Here is a 23,411-nt window from a genome sequence, read left to right on the forward strand (position 1 = left end):
GTAGTAGAATTTAGTGTCAAGTTGAAAAAAAATCTCATTGTGTATGCTACTAGAAAACATTAACTGCAAACAATAAAGATTTTTTGCAGTCGCTAGGCTAACGACTACTATAAGATAAATTATATAAATTCTATTTCTCCTTCAGAAACTACTTTAGTGTAATTTCGTGTATAATCTAGGTAACATCAAGGAGAATTATATTTAACGTAACAGACAAAGTTGCATTTGATAGCGGAGTAGCCAGGCAGGAGGAGCTATCTTCCACATGCATCCACAAGATATGAAAACGATGAAATATGAGTTCCTGTACACAACCAAGAGCATGTCTTTATACCTTCTGAAGCTGATGTTCACATAGAAGGTGATTTTGTTAAATCAAGCACAGAGGACACACCTTCAACTTCAGCCATTCCCGATCAAAACTTTGCAGCACAACTCTCCAATGAAATTCGTATTAAATTAAAATCGAAGGAAATTAAAAGAACTCTGAAAGATTTTTTGCAGTCGGTATGCTAATGCTACCGACTACCATAAGATTAATTATATAAATTCTATTTCTCCTTCAGAAACTACTTTAGTTTCTTTACATGTAGAATCAAGGTAACATCAATAAGAATTATGTTCAACATAAGAGACAAAGTTGTATTTGACAACAGAATAGCCAGACGGGAAGTAAGGAGCTATCATCCATATGCAGGCACGAAATATGAAAATGATGAAAATCAAGTTCCTGTACACAACCAAGAGCAAGTCATTTTACCTTCTGAAGCCGATGTTCACACAGAAGGTGATATTGTTAGATCAAGCACAGAGGATAAACCTTCAACTTCAGCCGTCCCCGATCAAAACCTTGCAGCAAATCTCTTTAATGAAATTTGTATTGAATTAAATGGGAAGGAAACTGAAAGAATTCGGCGTGTAGGTACGACTAGCGCTATAAAAACTTTCGCTTCTTCTAAAAATGAAATGCTAGCACTTCAAAATGCCGGTTATTTTCCCTCAATTACTACACCAAATGAAGCGAAAATTGCTCATGCAACCAAAATTCTGTTCCATACAATAACTCTACTGCGTGTTCTTTGCAGTTCATTTGAGGACTACAGGAAACCATTTATAAAATGCAAACTAGATTTTATCTTTATTCGTTCTAGAGATGACCAATGCGCAGTTTTCGGCCAACGCGGGAGATGTATCTAAGTTAAAAGTACGCAAAATGTATATCAAGCTACCAACTCTAATACTGTCCGATAAGGAAGAAGTTAAACGCATAAAGTTGATACAAAAAAATCCTTCTATTCCTGTAGCATTTCGATCGTGGAGTTTTCATGAGTTGCCCACTATTCCAAATTCAATGAAAATTAATTGGACGGATATGACATCACAAATAGAAAAACTGAGAGTTTTCATGCTTTGTTTCCAAACCGATAGAAAGAAAATTAATGCTGCTTCTTCTGAGTTTGATCACTGTAATATTCAATCTGTTGCAGTATTCTTAAATTCAAACTTTTATGCATATGAAAAAGCTGTGGCTAATTTTAACAATGGTGATTGCATTGAATTGTATGATATGTTCATCAAGTTTCATAATGCATATTGTTCGATTGACGATAATCGTTCTGAACCAATTATATCACAAAATGAATTTCAATCGCATTGTCTTATTGCTATTATTAATTGCGTGGAACAGCTAGAATTGATAAAATCTTTCTCTGTAGATGTACAAATTGAAATTGAAACAAGCGAACCAATTCCAGCACAACTACTCTACACTGCATCATTATTCATGATCGCATAATTAATTATAAACCTCTAACGAATGAAATATTTTTCTTCCAATAATCTGGCATGAATTTTTCTTCCTTTTTCTTTTCCGAACTGCATATATAAATGAGAGAGAGGATTCTCTGCTACAGTTCTTCGATATTGAACACACCATGAGTGCAAAACATATAGGAGTAATTGTTGACATTCAAAAATTACCCACTGGAGGTTACGAGATAGCTTGTTGTAATATAGATTCATCTACAAATGTTTTTTCCACAGCATTATTAGGTAGGAGTGTACCTAATTTAGATTTCACGCTTACGTCGTTCTTCAGTCTTCTCAGTGATTAACAATACCAATATCTGGCTGTGTGCAATTGTGTTAATGAATTACGTCTAATGGCACTGCGCGAGTATCCTCGTTCCTGCATAACTGACTTTAACACTATAGAAGGTGTACCCGATTTAAAGACAACGCATGACGGGTGTTTCCCTGTTGACTGTCTGCATCATTTATCACATGTTGCAAGACATTCAGGCAGCTGTGCTATGTTCAATGTTCACACAGTTCATGGTTGGTTAAAATCATCAGATGGTGTGATGAGAATTGTGTTCAGTAATAAACAAATTCAAGAAAGGTGTGAGCAAATACGATAAATTTGAGTGGGCTTTCTTCCCTGAAAACATATTGACTATTTATGAACAGTATCAGTTAAATGCGCTCTGGAAGTATCTACCACATCATCTTAAGGCAAACTTACACCATCCCTGTCAGGATTCATGAGCCAACAACTACTATTAACATCCGAGCTTGATATCAACTACTAATTCAACAATTATTAAGGTGAAGAAAATAGATAATGGTTTCCTTTTTTGTGCTTGCTTTTTCTATTTCATCCTGCTATCAACTAATTATCTTTTTTCTCCTCTGCAGGTGTGTAGTGCAAGGTCAGAAAAGGAAGAATTTCTATAATACAAAAAAATTCTGTACTTTTATAGGTAAAAATAAATTAGTGTAACATAAAAAGAAATATTTTTTTAAATTTTCCTGCTCCTAATTTAGTCAGAGTAAAAGGAATGAAAGAGAGGTGGTGCAGGAGCTAATAGTGTAGGATGGTTGAAAAAATATCTAACAGCTTTTGATCACCTAGTTTGGATTTTACTTTCTGAAAAGAAAAGATTAATAAAATTAAGGTTTACAATGCACTTTAATATAGAAAGTAGAAATACAGTACAATAATTTGAATAAAGGAAAAACGAAAATAAGTTTAATGTTTATCTAGTTTGTAATTCTATAAGATTGCAATTCTCTCTAAAATGAAAAGATTGATAAAATTAAGGTTTACAATTTACTTTAAACAGTACAATAAATCGAATACAGAAGGAAAAAAAGTTTTTGTTTATCTAGTTTGCAATTCTATAAGATTACAATTCTCTTAAAGAGCTTCTCCTGCTATAACTTGATAAATTGGAAATAGTGAGGATGCAAATGGCGTTATTCATTAATTTATAGAAACTTTTCTCGAAATAATTTTTTCTAGCTTTCGTCAGTGTTCATATCAATGTAGCATTTTAACCATGCACTCTGATTAAATTGAATTGCTCTGTAAATGCAAGCTACTTGCATACCTAATTCTAAACACTGTTTTAATAGTCTATAATGAAGAACATACTACTCCTTGATGTAAAGAGTGCACATTAGTTTTGTGGATTTTTCAGGGAACAAAGGATAATCGGCATGTTTATCATGAAGTTTTGTGGGGGTAAATTAAATTTGCCTCCACCATATACCCTATATCTGCTCCATCTCCTACATTCATAATGTCCAAATTCTCGACATTCTCTACCCATTGGAACGCGCCCGTTGGAAGAAACTGTTGCATAGCGAATCCATACAAATTGTTCACATCAAAATGCATTATGTTTGATTTGATTTTGACTCATCATATGTTGAAATGTAATTTGCTACTGCATGCTGTGTAACGCATTGCACATTGTTACTGTGTATAGAGTGTCCAAAAAACTGCAGCATGTCAACATCTTGAAGTAATTCTAGCTGAACATCTGTTATTTTTTCCATAGCACTCCAGGCCATAGACAGTGCCGTGTAGAAATAAGCAGCATCAATACAATATGTCTCTTTTCCACGCAATCTAAAAATTTTCAAATACATCAGCCAAGAGTAAAGTGTCAATTTTCAAGTAAAGACCGGAATATTTACCCAATGATTTACAGCTAAACTTATTCCATATCAGGTAAGCAAACACGTAGTTTTCTTCCAATACAGTTTCACTCTTTAAAGAGCTAAAGAATGGACTCCTTGGCAGCAAACTACTGTCATCTAACACCTCCATACTAGTGATATATCCGTATGGAAATATTCCTTTCCAAGAAGCAAGTTTAAACTGTACATCATCGACGAAATACCGTCTCGTTACAAGCTTTGAATCCTCACTAAGTCATAATGCCATTTTGTCCAGTGAAAAAGGAATAAAGTGTCTATAAATCTTAGTTCAACACATTGTCTTGGGTTATAAAGTATAAAGTTTGAAAATCCCTTATATCGTTCCATGTTCACTGCTAATAATTTAATGTTTCCTCCAAGATTTGCCACAGCATTTCCTCTCTTCCTATGCAGTTCTTTAATTATAGAATGACCATCTAAGCTGTTAGATTATGGAATGCTACCGGCAATGTAGAAATTTTACGATACTGTAAGTTACACAACTGATGTGCTGATCCCCTGTAAACACCCATTAAATGACCATGATCGCGAACTTTAATTTCATTATCTGTGATTTTTTCTCACATATGTGACATAATGTAGCCGAGAGGAAAGACTTTTCTTGCTCAACAGATAGAGGTAACATCGGTTAGGTTTCAAAATAATATGGTGCAAGCATGTCTACTAAGTTATACATCTCATCTACGAATCATTTAACACAATCATTACCTCGATTGAGTCTGAAAAAGCACAAATCTCTGTCAAAACTACAGTGTAAATAATATGGCAGGCTGTATGGCACATGTTCGTGCATTGGAGTTGAATGCGATGTGTTATCATTTGGAAAATAAGTAGACACAGGTTTTAGTATGCATTCTGTCAGCATACACAATAAAAGGCACTGTCTCTTTAACCTTGTACTCTGTAAGGTGAACTAGCCTTTCGCTATCCAAAGGCATTATACTTCTTGCCACCAGAAATTGTTTACAGTCATTACTGTGCAAAAGTAATTTTTCCTCATTACGGAAGTAAGACAAACATCGTCTGCATATATACATTTTATTCTTAGACTTCGCAAGAGATGAGCGCACAAGATGTGCAAGATTCTTAATTAAACAGAAGTGATACTTCTCAATGTCACCAATGTGAAGCATTAGCAGAGGTGCCAACCTTTGAAATGGCTTTTCCGTAATCCCCCCCACTCCCTACCCTCCAAAAAATGTTGGAGTCAAATCGAAAGCACACTCATCCCTTCTGGATAATTACACCCTCTTTGCCCTTCCCAACAACAACTATTCTAAGACATATCCTATTACACCATAAATTTGCACATTACCAGTTAGTTCTGTCATAAAACATTCTTTGTAACTTGTTTCCCCCACGCAGCAGGTGCTTTTGTGTGGGATTTTTCTCGTAGCATTCTTCCCCCTGTGAGGACATTTTAACCTTAAGAACAATAAGCGATTCCAGCGTAGATGTGATTATTGCAGCCCTGAATTAATTCTGTTTTTCCCTATTAACACTGACATCTCTTTCTGTGGAAGACTTAATGTCAAGTACACTTAATACTGCAATAATACAGGATTACATTTTTTTATTGAATAGGAGAGTAGAGTTATTCATTCGCAATGAATTTGACGACGCTCACGGGTAGCAAAAGGAAGTGACGATCGAATAAGTATCGTTGCCAACTCACAAAATTTGAATCGAAGAGAGTCGAGTACCAATGCTCGAAAAAAATTAATTCTCCTTGTTTCCTTATTTTTTCCGTAGAAATTATATTTTCCTTATAATGTTGCTTTTCCGTAACAATTTACCCTTGGACCGTAAAGCCGTAATCGGCTGGGGAAATCCGTAATAATTACGGATAATTCGTATCAGTTGGCGCCTCTGCATTAGTAGATCTACTTTCTTTTCACATGTTTTGTTTGAAACAAACAAAGGAACAAGGGTAAACTCTTTATTAACTTATTTCTTTCCTATGCACACCCAGTTGTTCTCATCATACTGTGCACCAAATACATTCAGAGAGATCTCATTCTGATCTTCAAATTTTCTAATATATCTCATTTCCATCGGGACTGGTACGTCTTTTAAATTTAAAATTAAATTATAATGTGGATAGGAAGAAATGCGATTCACAATATGTTTAGCTAGAACTAAGACAGCAAACACACTCCATGTGTGTTCCGAAGATTAATAACTGCATTCTTGTTTGTAATTGCTGAAGGCAATGTTAGACTACTCTGCGACTTCCGCACGTGAAAACCTATATATTTATTAATGTTTATCCGCAATTCACAGATTCGTAGCAGAGACCAACCCGAATCCCCAGCCTCGAACTCTGTGAACTTTTTCCAGAATCGGTTTAGTTACATGCTCGTTGTACTCCTCTCTTAAATTCGTACATTCGTTCATTTCTGGATTCCTAGTATGAAAATAATTGTTAGTGATTTTATCATGAAGAACATGTGTACAGAGAACAGTATTTACTTTCAATGCTTGTGTATTAAGTGCTTTCTTCACATATTTATTAAACCACACGTAAGATTTACCTAGGAACTCTTCGGGAAGTAAGAAATCATTTTCAACATTTACCACCGCTAGTGTGCTTATTCTACGATGAAAGGCTTCCTCAACTTGCTTACATTGTAAAGCAGACATATCTTCTATCTCAAGGGTTAGCCCATTAACACTGCGAGCGTCTAAATAAATTTCTAAAATCCGATTACACAATTCCTCCAGCTCGGTAAGATTTTCAATCAGCTTTAGCTGAGCAGCTTCTTCTCACTCCTTGCTAGGTGTAACTTATACAAAATTAGTAGAGTTTAATTTACCTGCCTCATAAACTCATGAATGCATTCAAACGCTCTATCAAAATGAGCTTGCATCCTTCCCTCATCTTCATCAGTCAGTAAATTAATGTCTAATTTTCTACGTTTGCTCGAAGGAAACTCCATGACTAAAATGTGGTCACAAGTTACGTTCTGGTGCTAAAGATTTCTGCATTCTCAAGACAAGTTCAACAGTTGCTGTAGCAACAACTTATCAAGAATGTACAATCAGTCATCGCACAGTATACACATCAAGCTACCTCACTCCCTACTACATCTAGTAAACAGTGAACAGCTTCGCTTGGAAACTCATCTTGAAGCTCACCTAGCCATGTATTCCGGTAATAAGAAATTTTAGTTGATTCTTGTGAGGAACAGGAAAATTCAACTTTGTATATTTCTTCAAATGTGTTGTAACCAACAAACAGTAAAAAATGTTCATTACTCAAAAATTCAGTTAAGAGAAATCGCACTACAGCAGCTGTTACCTCCTGCTGGCTTTCATATGCTTTACTAAGGTTAGTCACATACACTATGAAATTAAAGAGAGCACACCCCCTGTTTCATAATTCAATACAATAGCTGTTGTTTTGCGCTCAGCTGCCCTGCTTCACCTTGATCATGCTGTGCACTTGCGTCCACTTCCTCCCATCGATGTAATTGCAATCGATGACTCTGTATGATACGATATGCTTGATTTTCGGATCCAGCCTTAATCTGCACTTGCTTCCACTTCAACATAGCAACATAGACCTGAAAAGAAGCAGCATCTACTATTTCAAATTAACAAAACAATTATGCAAATAAGAAAAAAAAGAAGTTATATCTGAGAAAGAATAAAGAACTTCTGCATACTTACATAGTTAAAATAAATGTTGTAATTGTCGACATTCTACTGTAGAAAGCACACGTGATGGTACCCCCTCTCCATGCATTTATACATCATTTTCAGGTTATTTTTTAATAAATTTATTTCTTCTAATTCTTCTGCAGAAAGTTTTGCAAATTGAGCTGGTAGGAAAACACTCACAGTTTCCTCATCTTCACCCTCAATATCGACTAATATTTTCCTTCCGAAACGTGTCTCCACTGCTCTCAGTTCTTTAATCTTAAAAGGATGGTTAATTTGCAACTCACCTAATTTTCTGTTATGAAACTGAGGTGCCTTTGCTATCTCATTCAATTTCAGTAGCATATCCATTACTTTGAAATTAGTATTACCTTATTAGAAATAGTAAAAACAAACTAAATAAACTTAAACTCACTTACTGAAGAAGAAAGAAAAGTAGTAGAGAAGTTCTCTTCGAACTAGATGATCGTTAGCAAGCCGTGCACTGTTCCTGAAATACTCCCTGCCACCACCTTCAATCCTCACCAGTTGGGTGGAGTCGTCGCTGGTTAGCCTGCACTTAAAATTACAACTTTTATAAACATCTTGTTCACCTTTCGCAGGTAGATAAACTTCAACAAGCCGTAAAGCAGATCTTGCCTATTGACACATGCACTGCACCTCTCCTTGTTTGTTTCCCTCACCCGCATTAGGGGGCCTTCAGTGAAGAACAAGTTGCTTCTTGCATAAACTAACATCCTGTTCACCTTTCACCAGCAAGTGAAATTTAAAGCAAATCCAGTCCCCTCATGGTCACTGCACCTAGCCCGCAATAACCTTCACGAAATAATTGCCTCTTACATAAAGACCCCGGTGTAGTTAGCATTCCGCACATGCATGGCCTTGCCACGGTCAGTGGCTTTGCCGGGGGGGGCTCCCAAGGGGGAAATGGCGCACACTTGTGCAGAGGCTGAGGTGAGCGGGAGTCCCCAAATTCTATCTACGTCCATCGATGAAAAGAATTTCTGTCCAGGCCTCAAAGCTGATACCAGCCCATACTATGATGGAGCCACCCCCAAATGGTGACCTCTCAGAAATGTTGTAAGATGAATATCGCTCCACACACATTCTCTACCATTAGGTGACCAGAGACATAATCGTGACTCATCTGTGAACAGCAGCACTGACCACTGCTCCACAGTCCAACTCCGATGTTGATGCGCAAACTGTAATCGAGCTGCTCTGTACTGGGGAGTGAGCTATGGATCAGTTGCAGGCCTTCTTGAGGTCAAATTGCCTTCTTGGAGTCTTTGTCTGACAGCCCTCAGAGTCCCAGTGACATATCTTACTGCCTCAAGTCAATTTCTGGCTTGGACGGCTGTAGTTTGGTGTTCGCTCAAGACTTGGACGACCAGAAATCTATCGTCTCTAGCAGATGTAGACCTCCAACAGCCAGATCCAGGTCATCTGTAGTAGATACAGAGTTCAAAAACACATCTTAAAGCACAGTGGACACTTCCATATGATGCATTGCTGGCACTAACCTTGTAACGAATGCTGCGTCCCATCACCCACCAACACCACCGCTCTTGCAATGTCTTCTGGGATAAGAGGCGTCTTAACTTGTCAAATGTGAAAGACAAACTGAAGAAAAATGTTTCTTTGTGACAGATATTGTGTCACACACTGATAATCCATCAACAGCTTCTGCCCAGTATTGTAAAACTTAAAAGGTGTTATTGCTAGTCCATGCAATAAAACTGAGTGCCTATCACTTAGGGGTGAAAAGCGGTTCCTTAAGTTTATTTATGATCTCTAAACATTATATTCTTCTCCAACACAGCAGAATACACAATAGAAACTGACTTAATGTAAAAATTAATGTAATTAATGAAAAAATTCCCTATAATAATTGGTGTTCAACAATGACGATTAAGTTTTACAAAGTGATCCACTTTTTTTGTACACCAGTGTAGATAAATATTTAAAGAGAAAAGTGGTAGATTATATATAGCAGCTATTGACCTTAAAAAGCTCTTGATTCGGTGAGCAGGCAGGCTGTCGTTGCGAAGCTTGCTAAAATAGGGATGTCAAATAAAATGATTAAGGCCATAGAAGAATTATATGCAGAAGTGATATTCACAATTAATGTAAAGGAAGGCTTAACAGTAGGACAGATACATTCAAATATTGGACTTAAGTAGGGATGTCAATTATCACCAATATTGTTCATACTTTTGATTAATGATGTATCGGATAATGAAGGGAAGGAAGATACGACAGCCACGTCTGAACAATAAAGAAATTCCTGGCCTGGTTTTTGCAGACGACAACCTTCTGCTCTCTCTAACATCAGTCAGTATGCAAAGCATTCTCAATAAAACTGCTAAATATTGCAGAAAATGGAATTTGAAAATAAATATTAAGAAAACAAAAGTAATGGTATATAAAAAAAGGAAATGAATTAAAGAAAAAAGGAAAGGTGCTGGAGGTTAGAGGGTGTAGAACTAGAAGTTGTCAATGAAATAGAATACTTAGGAATTATAATGACATTGAACAGGATGTGGAATGAGCAACTAAGATGTGCTAAAAAGGAAAGGGTTGGCTGCTTTATCAAGCACAAGGTGTTTAGAGAGGAAGATGCCTAATACTGAATAAGAGTCACATAAAAATATTTTAAATGCACTGTTGATATCAAGAAACTGATGGGGCAGAAATATGAGGTATTGAAGTAGACAGAAAAGAATTACAGTAGATGTAAAATAATAATGGGTCTTACAGAATGTACAGCCAATAGTGGAGTTAGAAGACTATATGAAAATATCAGTATTCAAGCTCATTTAGCTAGGAAAGTAATAAAATACTGGTTAAAGAAGGGGAGATGGGAGAGACATACTGAATTGAACATACCAACAACACATGAAACACTTAAATCATGGTTACTGGCTAACGAAAATGAAAAGGATGCTCGACAGAATAGGAATGGGAGACTACTGCGATAAAGAGATTCAGAACAAAGATAATTCAGCAAGAAAGTAACAGAGTGAAAGATACTGAGAAGCAGATGATTATGGCAGAACATGAGAAAAAAACTAACATTATTGAAATTCTGTAAAACTATCCAAAATATGTCAATGAGGAAAGAAAGGCTTTCAAACAGAGAAGTAAAAGTTATGGTGTGGTGGCTAATGGGGGTACCTAAAAATAAGGGTGAGAGAGAGAAACATACCGGTAACAAAAATAATTGTTTATTTATTGAAGAAACAATGGAAGAGGTGTACATTTATTGAAAGTATGTAGGGGAAATAATGCCCTTAAAGAGTTAAATATCTGGGTATTGGATATAAAACAAAAATAGAAAGAGGGAAAGAATTTTATACAATTTTTAAATTATTAAATAGAGAGTGGATTACACCAGGGAGAATAGCATTTTTTTGTTTTGAATATATGTCAAATGGAAATTAAAAACTACTAACTAAAAGAATTAAGGGTAAGATATACCTTTGTGCTAGAATATGTAGCACTGTACTACATAACATCTAAGACAAAAAGAAAAAAAGGGATGGTTATCTGTGGAATGAATAAAACTATTATCTTAAGTATAAAATTTAATGTAGTAATAGTCAAATAATTATAAGAAGGATAATTTAAAGGTAAGTTCCCAGAATTCTTTAGCATATCGGTAAATTTACCAACACAAGACGGGCATATTTGAGCATCAAATACCACCAGACTACGCTGAGATCAAATCTGCCAACTTGAGCTACAAGGGTCAGTGCTTCTACCATCTAAGCCACTCAGCCCAGCTTACTTAACCTGTGAGAGGGTGTGTAGAATGTTCCAACATCAGAGGTCGATCATGCAGTCTTCCTCCGTGATCATGATAAAGACAAACAGAGCGTCATGTATGATATGTTTGTTCACAATCGACTAATTTTTCAATACCTTTTGATCAAAAATTAAATCTAGAATAAATTGTTAAAATTTATTCTAATGGTAACAGAATTTCTTCAAAACTGTGTTATATTTTATAGAAATAGTAAGACAAAGTAGTAAAACCACAATTTTTGCCTACTTTAACAATGCGTGACATAACTAATTACATAATTAAACTGGCAGTTTTCCACAGATTTCTTCAACACTTCTCGGATTGCCGCTAGTTTATCAAGCGATTTTCATTCCACCCGCACTTAAGGTAAATGGGTTTGTATATTACTGCAAGCAAAAGTCCTAACATTTTTAGGCGGTGTGTGAACGTTCCAGTGTGTTGTCCCACTTCTTCCAGTACCACACAGGTTGGTTTATTGTATTACTTCATCTCATTTACCTAGTTCCTGTAATTGAGGAACATAAATTTCGGAATGGGAGTAGTCTTTCAACACATCAGCATCATCATCAATTAGCATCTCTTCTGTCTCTTTAGTGAAGAAATGTCTTTGGACTGGACGTTCCCTATTTGCATTTAGCAGTTTTTGCAGCTCCTCACATTTTACAGTGCCTGAGAGTCTACAAATTCTTTTGTTTTCTTCTTCCATGTCAACACAGAATGTCAGAAAGCACTACACTACTGAAATATTTACACACTGAGCATAAATGTTTGTGTAATTTCCGTAACATAGGAGGTCGCACATGGATAAAAAGTCTGCCTTGCTGAGAAACGTGCCAGGTCGCACACGGAGGAATGCTCCAGGCATTCATGAAAAGTGCACTCACACAGACAACGTGATTGTTGCTGGGCTAAAACTTCCTCCACCACTAGCCGACAGTTTGAGGAAAAGGTACTGAAACGGATATCCCGTAAGCACAACCCTATGACATTACACACTCGTAACTATTCAGAGTCCAGACAAAAACTCTGTTTGTGACTTCTCACGGGTTGAAAGGATGGATATGCTACATAATTATGTGGAAAGTTTGATGTATATTAAAAGTAGAAACATTTTCAATGTTTATTGAACAAATTCCAATTCTATAAGAACATCCATGCTATTAAGATCTTGTTGACTAGCGTTACTGTTTATTAATAGAACGACTGTTTAAAATATGACTGTACTACAAGCAAAGTTCTTATCAAATATTTAAATCAAGTATTTTTTTAAATATCACTAATCTAACCACACCAACAGAAGTACAATTTTTACTAATGTTCTGCCATGGATGCTGGGGAAAAATCCTGATACATGTCACCCAGGTAAAAGAAGTTAAATAAAAGTGCAAGGAAAAAATGTAGAAATGAAAAACATTCATTTAAGGATAGAATATTTAGATGACTTTAAAGGATTTATGCCGGACCCATGGAATACGAGAAGCATGCAACCTCTTACCTGGAGGCCCAAGGTTTAATCATTCTCAACCATTCCAGTGAATTTAATTCTGGACTCAGGGCTTCAACAGGGTTCAATCAGCTGAGTGAGACCAACTGAGGAGCTGTCTGATACAGGAGGCAGCAGATCTTGTCAAGAAAACCAAGCACTCGACTGAAGATGTTGTCACACTGACTACGTAGCACTCCAGTATACGAGGGCCATCTGGCTCTGCAGCAGCTGTCTTGGCAGACCAAGACCCAAATGGGCTGTTGCATCATAGGTTTGTTTTTTCTTTGTTCAACTCTTAACAATGGACATATATTATCTAACATTTTCTAACTAACATAGAGGTGAGGTCTCAGAGACCACTTAAAATTAATAATATTCTGGAGGGGTCCATCTCCTATCATTCTAATCTAAATATTTAGGTCGTTCGTCTATTGTTGCATATGTGCTTATAGAATAACATTACTGCAAATTGACAAAAGACATATAAAGACTGTCTGATGTAGGTGATACAGGATCAGTCTCTCCACATTAGGGTTGGGCACTATGTCCCTGTTTTGGTACCTTCGCCCAGTGTTGCCAATTTGGCTATTTTATAGCTAGTTCTGGATATTTTGAAAAGTAATTTGCTACAAAACTTCGAGTTTAGCTATCAGCTGAATTTTTGGCTACAATTTTTGTTTGTGAGAAATTTTGGCATTCTTTCAATTTAATACATTTCCTTACGATTCATGGATATTTTTTATATTGCAAGTGTGAAATAAAATCAAAGATCACATGTACAACATAATAATCTTTGAAATAGCGGCTGATCCCTTCATCAGTCTGTGTCAATGAACAACAGACTTCCACACTATTAGGCGTACATGAGGCAGAAGGTAAAACAGAAATATTTGTGTTATAATATTGTGCTGTACTCGCAAGAGACCAGGCATAGTATCATATCTGACAGCGAGTTTAACACACGCCAAAGAACAAATTTTACTGTAAAATTGACCGATGAACTGCAGTCGTGCCTTCCACACCATATAAATACTACACAAATGACAAGCACGTCGTCGTCGTCATTGTTGTTGTTGTTGTTGTTTGGGAAACTATAAAAGTACTGAAACCTTCAATTGTTGATATTGCATGTGACCTAGTTGTTGTTTCAGACAAGACTGGTAACCCAGTGGAAAAATATTACTTACACCAAAGAGCAAAATACTTCAATACAATAGAGTGGGTGTAGGTAAATGATAGTGAAGAAAATCCCTATTAATAACTTGCATTCTCTGCATTTTCTTTATTAAGACCACCATATTCAAATGCTGATGTAGAATACATTTTTGGACAAGTTAATATTGTAAAATAAAAACCAAGAAGGAGAATGATGACAAACATTAGGTGCCAATCTGCTTGTACATTTTGGCTTCAGAAGAACCAATAGCTGCTGCCATTCATATAAACTCCCTATAAGTCTGCTTAAAATAACTCGCACCACAGCAACATACTCTTCCACACGTGCTTCTAAAACTGCTACTGTATCTTTTACTACCTCTAGAAGTGATGTTGGAGACAAGGAGCAGGATGAGGAGACCATATTTTTCAATAATTGGGTGAGTTCATCTAACCTTTTTTTTAAGCTATTTCAGTCTGTAATTTTAGCCACTTTTAGATATCTTTAATACAGTTTAGCTACTTTTTGTGTTCGAGAGTTGGCAACACTGCCTTCACCTACTAGCTGACTGTCGATACCGGCATTGTGCCACCACGTGCTGGAGTGTTCTGTGTTTTGTCATATCCTTTTTGTTCAGTGAACCCCTTTGCACCGGCCACTGGCCTGTGGCCTGTGGTACATGTGATCACTTAATGTGTTCTGTTTTGTTTTCAACTGTTCTGTAAGAGTGTTTTTATTGAAGCCTAGTAATATATTGCATACCGTACAAAAGACTGTAAACTTTGCAGAATGTCGCACTGGAGTTCTGCTTGTGATACATGTAAACACATCTACTGTCAATGTAATTCTGACAGGTGTATTTCAGAACGAATGAAAACATTCTTATCCTAAAAGCAACATTTATCATTTTTTTTTTCCTTCTGTTTTTTGGTGCGTATTTCAGAATACTGACTGGTTTTGGCATGCCCCATGAAGCTTTCTAATGGCCCTAATTACTCAAAATACAGGCTGATAAAATTCAATTGGTGAAAATATAACTGGAATGGTTACTTTTAAACACCTGTACTGTCGCTGTAATCGTGATATGTGTATTTTGTATTGACTGGAAACTTTTAACCTAAAAGCAGCCTTTAAACATGGTTATTAGGCGTGAATTTCAGTGTTCCGACTGTTACTTCATGTTCTGTGCAACTTTACGCTGGCCGTAACTGCACACAGGACTTCCGGTACAGGCAATTTCCCGCTGACGCGGAACAGGCCGTGTTGCCTCACGAACTTACAGTTCCGTGTGTTGTGCGCTGGCAGAGTGGACCAAAACACTACACCTCAAGCTCCTAATGTTTCAGAACACCTGACATTTCCTGTCTGCCCAACTTTAATCCACATTGTTCTCAGAGTTGTGAAAATGCATTCTGCAAAGTATGAAAAATCTCTTTTCAGACCTCACATACAAAAAAATTTTCAACTCCTGTCATCACTTGCTAAGAATGAAATTTTTATGTATTCTTTTTTCAATTTGAAAATGGCTGAGTGAATAAGCAGACCAAGAATGATTTCACTTCCATGCTGTTAACATCTTGTAGGTCTGGACAAGTAGATCTTTGATAATACAATTGGTACCTATGTCACCAGGATTCACACTATCCCAGAGGTGCCCACCTTTGAAGCGGGTTATCAATAACTCGCTTTTTAACTCGCGCACCACCGCCGTTAAAATGTCTTAAGAGTCAAATCCAAAGCACCCCGTGTCTGCCCTTTCCAACAGCACTCTATTCTAAAGTATATCATATTACAGTACATAATAAAATTTGCTCATTACCTGTTAGTTCTGTAATAAAAAATTCTATGTAGCTTGTTTCACACCCAGCAGCTGCTTTTCAGTGTAGGTTTTCTTGAAGCATACTTCCCCCCGAGATGACATTTTCATCTTCAGAACCATAAGCGATTCCTGTGTAGATGTACTTAAGGCCTGAATTCTGTTTGATCAACACTGAAAACTCTTTCTGTAGGAGAGTTACTGTGAGGTACAATTAATACCGCAAATACAACATTACTAAAGGTTTTATACTTAATTTGTCCACCTTCATTTTTAAACTCTGCAATGTTGCCCCAGTTCACATCAATGTTAGGTCCATGTACAATATATTCAGGGAAAGTATCACATCAGTAAACTGCAAATTTGTCTTCAAGTTTGTCATGTTCACTTTCCTTGACCAAACTTCGGAATTTTCGAACAAAATATTCAGGAGATGAATAGGAAACCTTCATTCTGAGAGAGATGTCTACAACTTTGGCATGATGAAGAAATTCATCATCAAGGGGAAATTTCCTGATAATGTAACTCTCTTACAGAATTATGAAATATCCCTTCATCACAGTCATTATCTTTCAAGTATGCCCAGGCTTTTGCTCCAATTACCAAGTCCTAATTGGCTTTCTCTCTTTAATTTAACACTCAAAAGGGAGGCAGATTCTGACTGAACAGAATATGGCTGAACAAATCTGACCAACAGGTCAGTTAAAAGACCAGCAAGTTTCCTCTTAAGAAGATATATGGCTGGAGCATCTTCTTGCAGAAATTCACTGAGTTACAGAGAGGAAGTGCACTCTGAAGAAAGTAGCAAAACAGTTTTGTGTGTGGGTCTTGTAAGAAAGATTTTACAGTTTCAAACTGCTTGGTGCTTTAATTTTTATGGTGGGGCTCACTACAAAACATGAGTGCTAAAGATTCCCACTGCTCAAGAACTCAATTAACAGACTGAAGAAGCGAGAGCCAACGGTACTGAAGTATTTCAAAATTTTGTAACCCTCTGTGCCAAAAAGAGGCTGATATATTTTCAATGTGTTTTGCCTTTTAGAACTCTTATAAACGTAGTAATATAAGTGAACCAAAAAGTTCTCTACAATGAATGGTAATTGGGCTGCTGGTTTTTGTGCACAGATATGAATGAGATGACATGAACAACCCAGGACATAAACAGAAGAATGCCTGTCCTTCACAAATTTGGCAACACCTCTATTTGCCCCTATCATTGTGTATGCTTCGTCAGATGAAAAACAAATGCAATTTTCCCATGGAATGGCTGAAGAAAGCGATTCACTATTAATAACGGAGAAAGTACCTTCGTCTGTGTTGTCAGTACTCTCTAACAATGACAATAGAAGAGTTGATGTTTGGCCTCTCTGAGCATTAAAGAAAGAGACAACTATAGGATAAAGTTTAACTGCATTTGAATCCGTACTACCATCAGTAGCCAAAGAAAAATGCATTATTTGCTTAAAGTTCACTTAGTTCCTCTTCTGTCACAGATGCCGTGTACTGAACTAAAGTAGACATTTTAGTTCTTGCACAACCATATTTCTGAGATATTTTAGAGTCGGGGAACACTGATCTAATTTAAAGTTAAAAACTTCATCACTGATCCATATTGAACTAATAATTACAATGTTAAATGAATAACAACAATTGTGAACTATACTCCATCATTTTTTTAACCTCAAATTCTACAGCAAGAGTGCTCAAGAACCTCTACATGAACTTCTATTTTTAATTCAAGAAAAGTGTCATAAGTGTTACAATTGTGTTGACTTCTTGCCATTTTTGTGTCGGCTGATGATGACATGGACATATGTCGAAACTGGTCCTATAACATATTAAATATGTTGCTACATTAATTTGTGCAACAATATTATTGTATTGAATAGGTGGAACATCTTTCTCTTTTTAGCATTGTAACATTGATCTAAATAAATTTCCAGTGTGGTCTGAAAGTGATAATGGAATATTATGCTCCAAAAGAAATGATATGAAAAGCAATTCGACATTTGAGACCGCAGTTTCATTATTTTTTAAGAAGAACGATGTAACAGACTGGTTTTGTAATTTTGATTCACTGTATGTGTGATGCTTTTTGGAGTCTATGTGCCTTCTGCAATCATCTCATCCACCGAGAGCCACAGAGAAACCACACGAACACACACTGCAGAACACGTGGCTTTCACTAACACATGAAGCAAATAGGCATGGCCATTCGTTTGTGTAACCATCTCGATATTTCTGTAATACTGCTCTCTTCTTAGAAGAATATGCAATTTGACAATTGCTCCGCTTCATTTTAAAAACCCAATCACTTCTTTTCGAATCAACGACTAGGATAATTAGAACTGAAACGCGCTAAATATACCACTCACGTCTATGTACACAACAAAGAGGGAGCCTAACGCACGCACTGGAGAATAGCAGAGCAAGGAGTAGCGCCTACTTCACGGCCAACTTGATGTGTCATTCTAGCTAAGAGAGCAGTGTATATCTATGTAGCTGGTCGTAATTTCACAATGCTCGCGGGAAACAAAAGAGAGTGACGAACAAAAAACCGCCAAATATGTTTAGTTGCCAACTTACAAACATTGAAACGAGGAAGGTTGCCCAGTAATGCTCTAACGGACTGACATTTTTTACTCCTTTCCACTTTTTCATAGAAATTAACTTTTATCATGATAATAATGTTGCTTTTACATAATAATTTCCCCTTTGACCATAATGCCGTAATTGCGAAGTGAAATCCGTAATCATTACGGACAATCCGTAAGAGCTGGCACCTCTGTTATACACTGCACTACTAAATTTATTATTTTGCCAATAAGAATTGGTGAACTCTCTGTCAACTGAACTATGCTATCTTCAACTTTCCTTGCATGTTGAAAACCAGGAGGTGAAATCATTCTATCACAACGATGATAATGTTTTTGTTTCTACGTCCCACAAACTACTTTTAGTGTTTACAGAGACATCGAGTTGCCAGAATTGAGTCCTGCAGGAGTTCTTTTACATGCTGGTAAATCTACCTACACAAGGCTGATTTATTTCAGCACCTTCAAATACCATCGGACTGAGCCAGGATCGAGCCTGCTAAGTTGGGGACAGAAAGCCCGCACTATCGTAATGAGATGTACAGACACACTTCTGAGGATCTGAAACTGACCATTTGTATCTCTTTCTCTTATATAAATATTCAGAACATTTCTTTTTTTAAATGCTATTTGTTCGGGGCGTCGACCTATACAGATCTTTTACCCCTACTTGCACCATATGATATGAACCTGCGTGTAATTGGATTGGAGGAAGTGTAGTATGTTGAATGCGAGGAAAAGAACGTTAAGGACGACACAAACACCCAGGCGCCAGCCTGACCCAGCCAGGAATCGAACCCGGGGCCACCAGGTGACAGGCGGACGCGTTGCCCCCTACACCGCATGCTGGACATATTCAAAACATACATTTTCAGTTACTGGCAGTGGAGCACTACTTTCTACCCCTTGGTTTCTGTCTCAGTATTCGTATTATGATCACCTTCTATTTTATTGTCTCCCTCTTCTACAACATTTATATCTTCCAATATAAATGGTGCTTTACTGGACATTATAAATTTTCCGTCCGACTCGTTGGCTGAATGGTCCGTGTACTAGCCTTCGGTTCAGAGGGTCCCGGGTTCGATTCCTGGCTGGGTCGGGGATTTTAACCTTCATTGGTTAATTCCAATGGCCCAGGGACTGGGTGCCTGTGCTGTCCCCCAACATCCCTGCAACTCACACACCACACATAACACTATCCTCCACCACAATAACACGTAGTAAACTACGCATGGCAGATGCCACCCACCCTCATCGGAGGGTCTGCCTTACAAGAGCTGCACTCGGCTAGAAATAGCCACACGAAATTAATTAATGAATTTTCCAGCTAACTCATTCATGGTTGCCATCGCTTCGCCCCATTATGCTCATCAGTTGGTAACTAGCACACCTACCAAGATGCACGGCTAGTGGAGGCCACTGCATAGGCTACTTGGAGCTACAAGCAGTGCCAACGCATTATGAGAGACATTGTCTCATTCACAAAAATTGATGCATGTTAGGCAGAATCAAACACTTGTTGATCTACTAGCCACACGTCCTGGTAGGCGTGCTAGTTGCCAAGTGATGAGCCCAAATTGGCACAGTGGGGTGAAATGCTGGCAACCAAGAATGAGTTAACCGGAAAATTTGTAATGTCCAATAACGGACCATTTATATTAGAATTATGAATTTACTCATTCAAGACAAATATTTCAGGTTCCCTATGGGAATAAATATCTACATCATTCATATCTTCTTCAAACCACCCTGTGATTATGTCTTCATAATTCATAACACTTTTTCAGACACTTGTTCATCTACCTGCTTGTCTACTCATTGTTACACACAAAACTGTTGATTGATGGCTACAAACCATGGATGTGCAGTTACTCACTATAAAATGCTATTAATTATTAACATGGCCACATAGATATGAACAGCAGCAAGATGAACACGGATTATACAAAAGATTAAGCCTCACAGGCATAGTCATCATCATCATCATCATCATCAGCAGCAGCAGCTTACAGTTCCAATTTCCCAGGTACAGTTGAAAGCCTCTTTGACTTATGTCCTGTTTTCCATTACATTATCCACTGTCCTTCCCCCAGCTGCAATGTCAGTCTTGACCATATCAATACAACAGGCTCGAGGCCTTCCAACATGGTGTTTTCCTTCTACCTATCTTTCCAAGTGCACTTCTGTTCTTATGCACTCCATCCTCCACATATGCCAGACCAAGACAGTCTGGATGTACAAACGTCTGTCTAATAGAGATGTCTCAATCCCAGTTTCCTGCCTCACCTCCTCATTTCTTAACTTGTCCAACCTGGTCTTCTGGATATTGAACCTCAGGATCTTCATTTCTGATGCCTGCATTCTTAATGAGTCTCTCCTTGTAAGGATGCATGCTTCAATAGCATAGATCAAGATCAGTATGAAGTAGTGAGTAAACATTGATATTTTTGCTTTCTTCAGAATTTTAGACTAGGATATCTCTGAAGACTATACTGCAAAAGTGGCAAAATTGTCCACACTCTCCAACTAGTGGTCTGTTAGTTTGATGCTTGCTGGTTGGCAATCTCTGTTCACCTTCATCACCACTATGTCAGTTTTGCTGACTGTGAGGTTGAACTCCTAAAATTTGTCCTTCCATGTGTTGAGTCTTATCTGCACCTCACCTTCAGTTTCTCCCCAGATCATGACATCAGCAAAGGTAACTGCATTGAGTTCACCCAATGTTTCCTTAATGCCCTTTATTATATCATCCATAACTGTGATAAACAGCAGTGGGGACAGTGCAATCCCCTGCTAGATGCCACTCATGTTCATAAACCTTGATGAGTGAGCCTCTCCAACTTGTATACAGCTGGTGCAGTCCTTCTAAAACATCTGGACTTTCTTCACAAGTACTTCAGGCACCTTCCTCCTTAACAAGCACTGTCAGATCTTTTCCCTTGCAACACTGTTTTACAGCTTTTCAATCCAGAAATACCACGATCAAGTTCTTGCCTTTCTCCCAATACTTTGCCATCAGCATTCCGACAATGAATACATGTTATTTAGTTGACCTGTTACTTCTGAAGACATACAGTTCCTCCTCCAACTGTCGTTCTATGATGTTTCGCAGCCTCTACTTTATGATCTTTTCATGAATTTTTAGTCCATGTGACAGGAGAATCATCCCTCTACAGTAAGTGAATTTTTGCCTGTTCCCTTTCTTAAACAAAGGAATGATAACACCCTTGTTCCAGTCTGCAGATACCTTGTTGCCCTTCAGCACTGCATTAAGCACTCTGTGTACCCACTGCAGACAATGCACCCCTGCTCCCTTGATCATGACCAGAAAACATCACAAATGTATATGTTCTGAAATGGATAAGTGAGGAAAAGGACTAGTGTTCTTCTACCACAGTGCTGTTAAGTCCATGGTTAAGGGTTAAGAATTTATGGCCTTCTAGTTTTTAGATTGATGTTTTCTGGCCCAGATTAACAGACATCTAGACACAGGCACTGTTTCACGGGCTTATACCACATGAGAAATAATATGAACTGCAGGGAAATATTATGTTTCACAAAGATTTTGTTTCACTTCCTCATATGTGAGCTACAACTGACCACAAAGGTTCTAATAATACACTGTCTGTAACTTAAAGTTGTCCTACAATTATCTTGTTTAACACGATAAAAATCATGAAACTTTCTATACTTATTCAGTCAATACGCTTGGCAACGAAATATTTACTGAATGTAAATAACTATGCTATATTGTTTCCATCAAATTTCATTTTATTAACCCACTCCTGTACAATGAACACATACACTCCTTATGGCCGGTATTTCCATAAACATACGATGATGGGTACAGCTGTTATAGTGCAAGAGAGTCGTAAATGCATGACTCTGACTAGCTATTTATGTTGGCAACAATATTCTAGTTTAGTATTAGATTTACAAAAAGCACTTGTGTATTTTATAGGCAATATGATTATCCAAAGGCTATTTCTTCCATATTTCATTTGTTTCCAAGTGTTCTCACTTTGTTTGCAGGTAAACAACATTACGAGAAATACTGTATGTCTTATAAACATCGCAAGGAAGAATGAATTAGTCAGTTTCTTCTTAATAGTGATAACAATGACACACAAGTGTTAGATAATAGTGTTCATCCTGATAGTGAACCAGAATATACTGATTCCACATCTGAAAGTTCATGTCAGTTCCTTATGAATAGATAATGGACTTTTCATCATTCCGAATCAATGCAGCTCAGGAAAAGGTTATCCACCCTGAATAAGCCACAAGAAGACGTCCACCTCGTGGAACCACACTGCTGAGGGACATTTCCCCCAGAAGACTGCTGCTACAGCCAGTAAAGCAGCCCCATTAAGATGATGAAAAGTCTGTTTGAAGCATGGAACCGGGAAGGAATCTTGCTTCGATTGTGATAAATGTAAAGTTGTCTATCATGTGGATGAGTGTTTCAAAGACCATCAATCGTACATTAAAAGACTTTTGTCAAGGATACAAAACTAAACTAAAACTACTAATATTGAATTTTGGTTATAAAGTACTGTGTAAACACTTATTAATTTCATAACATTAAATGTACAAAAAATAACAGTCCCAGGTACTAATCCCAGAAAAATGATTGCATGTCAATGGGTAAATAATCAAATTGCTATATAGGGATTGGTTATTTATGAAATTTTGCCCCAAGGTCGTTCATTAGTAACTGCACTTGCTTACTGTGCTAATACAAGTCGCTCAACTCTGCATGATTCTCTGGAAACAGGTCATCATCTGCAAATCTTAAGTTAGGAAGTTTTCTGTCTTTGACATTAATGCCATATTTTTCATCCCAGCAAATACTGATACAGAGGAAATGTCCTTCATAT

The 23,411-nt window shown here is 37.2% G+C and overlaps 1 protein-coding gene across 1 annotated transcript in view; it reads right to left on the minus strand.

Annotated features, from left to right (window-relative positions):
* Positions 1–23,411, minus strand: part of LOC136863696 (dolichyl-phosphate beta-glucosyltransferase) — a 253,703-nt gene that overhangs the window by 54,125 nt on the left and 176,167 nt on the right. The gene's annotated exons all lie outside the window — the stretch shown is intronic.

The sequence above is a fragment of the Anabrus simplex genome, chromosome 2 (assembly GCF_040414725.1).
Source record: "Anabrus simplex isolate iqAnaSimp1 chromosome 2, ASM4041472v1, whole genome shotgun sequence".
NCBI lineage: Eukaryota > Metazoa > Arthropoda > Insecta > Orthoptera > Tettigoniidae > Anabrus > Anabrus simplex.